Source organism: Culex quinquefasciatus, chromosome 2 (assembly GCF_015732765.1).
Source record: "Culex quinquefasciatus strain JHB chromosome 2, VPISU_Cqui_1.0_pri_paternal, whole genome shotgun sequence".
Taxonomy (NCBI): Eukaryota; Metazoa; Arthropoda; class Insecta; order Diptera; family Culicidae; genus Culex; species Culex quinquefasciatus.
The window spans coordinates 155,063,660-155,066,084 of NC_051862.1; positions in this window are offsets into that span (position 1 = coordinate 155,063,660).

Genomic DNA, 2,425 nt, shown 5'->3' on the forward strand with positions numbered 1-2,425 from the left:
CGAACCGCTCAACAGTTGAACTCTGCGCTGTTGAACTAGCAGTGAGTGCCGGCCCGTTTACTTACTGTCTGCCCGCCTGTTGCTGCTTTTGCTGTGTAACCGCGGTAACGACTATACGGTCGTCTCGCTTCTTCCACAGCGGGGAGAATCGGTACAGTGTTGAGAGTGTACTCGCACACCCACTAAGTACACCGAGATGAACCGGTACAGGCTAGTATCGGGAGATATTGTCGTCCGACAAGGTTGCTTTTGGTAGGGAATTGAAGAAGGATTGGTACTGCTGAGAAGGTTGCAGAGAACATTCGTCTGTGATAAACGGTTTATCAAACAATGCCTTTGGTGTTCGATGTAACAAGTTCAAGTATATTTGTACCGAGAAGAACTGATAAAGTTTTTGGGGATTGTTGTTAAAAAGGGTTTCAAAGTCACTCGGACTCGATTATCTGAAGCCTCAATTATCTGAAGTTTCGATTATCCGAAGATTTGTATGGGACTATAAACGAATTACGAATATTTTTTTTTCTTTTTTTTCTTTTGCTTTTTTCAACATCAATTCCAGAGCAACATTTCGTCAGCTGTGTGCTATCTTGTGACATAGACCATTTTGGTCGAAAATGAGTTAATGATGACGTTTTGCTATACTGAACAAACACTACACTGCCCATGATCGCATAAATGTCCCATATGCATTTTCGTCACTTTTGAGTTATTGATGCAGTTTGGTTCAAAATCGTGTGCTCTTTCAAAAGAGCCTATAACATCCAGTACTTTGTTCTAGAAATCAGGAGGAAATCCAGTTTTTTCATGAAAACTTAACACGTAGCCTTATGTGTGGGACAAACTTGTTTAGCGTTTTTCTCAGCTTGCTGTTTTTGCATATGGGACATTTATGCGATCATGGGCAGTACAAGATGCTTTAACCCAGCGATTCTCAACCTTCTTCTAGGCTAGTACCCCCTACCGTGTAAATCAAGTAGGCCCGGTACCCCCGTTGAGAATCGCTGCTTTAACCCGATTTTGGAAACTCGCTTCCGTTTCCCGGATATCGCAATACACACTTGTGACATAGACCAATTTATCATCAAAATGATTGTGCACACTTGTGACACGTCATACATGTTGTCGGAAAATGTGGAAAATTTTACTTGTTTTTCACAAATTTATGTGCACACATACTTTCTAAAGGCAAAGCAACCTTTTGTTTATAAAAATATACTGATTAAGTCGGTTAAACTATTGATTTGAGCTTATTTTAGTTTGTATGGGAATTCTGTGCACACTTGTGACACGTAGTACAATTTTACTTTCGAAACACACTTGTGACACGTGCTTTTCAGATTTTTGTTTACATTATTTACTGTATCTTTTAACTGGTGTAACCTAATTAGTTGAAACTTGGAGCGTTTGTTAAGCGATAGTATACAAACCGATTGCTTCAAAATGTTGGCTTATCATTCATAGTTTTGAAATTATTTACCAACAAACTTTAAAAATCGATTTTCTCGAAAAGTACTAAATGGTCGTTGTCACAAGATAGCACACAACTGACGATTTGAAAGGGGCGGTACGAAATTGCTCTTACGGCCTTTTATTACACGCGTTTAAATGGGACGAAATGCCGTAAGAGCCATGTCGTACCGCCCCTTTCAAATGTTGCTCCAGAATTTCGAGTTCTGCAACTCGAATCGTCAAATTTGAATACAATCCAGACAAAAAACAAAAAACAAAAAACAAAAAAACAAAAAAAAAAACAAAAAACGAAAAACAAAAAAAAAACAAAAAACAAAAAACAAAAAACAAAAAACAAAAACCAAGAACAAAAAACAAAAAACAAAAAACAAAAAACAAAAAACAAAAAACAAAAACAAAAACAAAAACAAAAAACAAAAAACAAAAACAAAAAACAAAAACAAAAACAAAAAACAAAAAACAAAACAAAAACAAAAACAAAAAACAAAAAACAAAAAACAAAAAAAAAAAAAAACAAAAAAAAAAAAAAAAACAAAAACAAAAACAAAAACAAAAAACAAAAAACAAAAAACAAAAAACAAAAAACAAAAAACAAAAAACAAAAAACAAAAAACAAAAAACAAAAAACAAAAAACAAAAAACAAAAAACAAAAAACAAAAAACCAAACGTCCTGATTTTCGGTTCAATGAACAGAAACCACTCACTCATCGCCTATCCAGTCGTCGCCTATTCTAACCCGCTAGCATTCATGAGCGAATGATACTCGCAAGCAGCCAGCGAGTGGCCCGAACTGTTCACTCAGCGAACAAATACATCGTGAAAATTTTTGCCTACTCCGTCGCTCGACGACACTCACACACTACCATGCTCAGCGAAGAGCCATTCTCACAAAATGCCAGCGCGGCAGTCTTTTTGTCTTCACGCCCTCAGTTTGCCATCAATTTGATTTTTTCT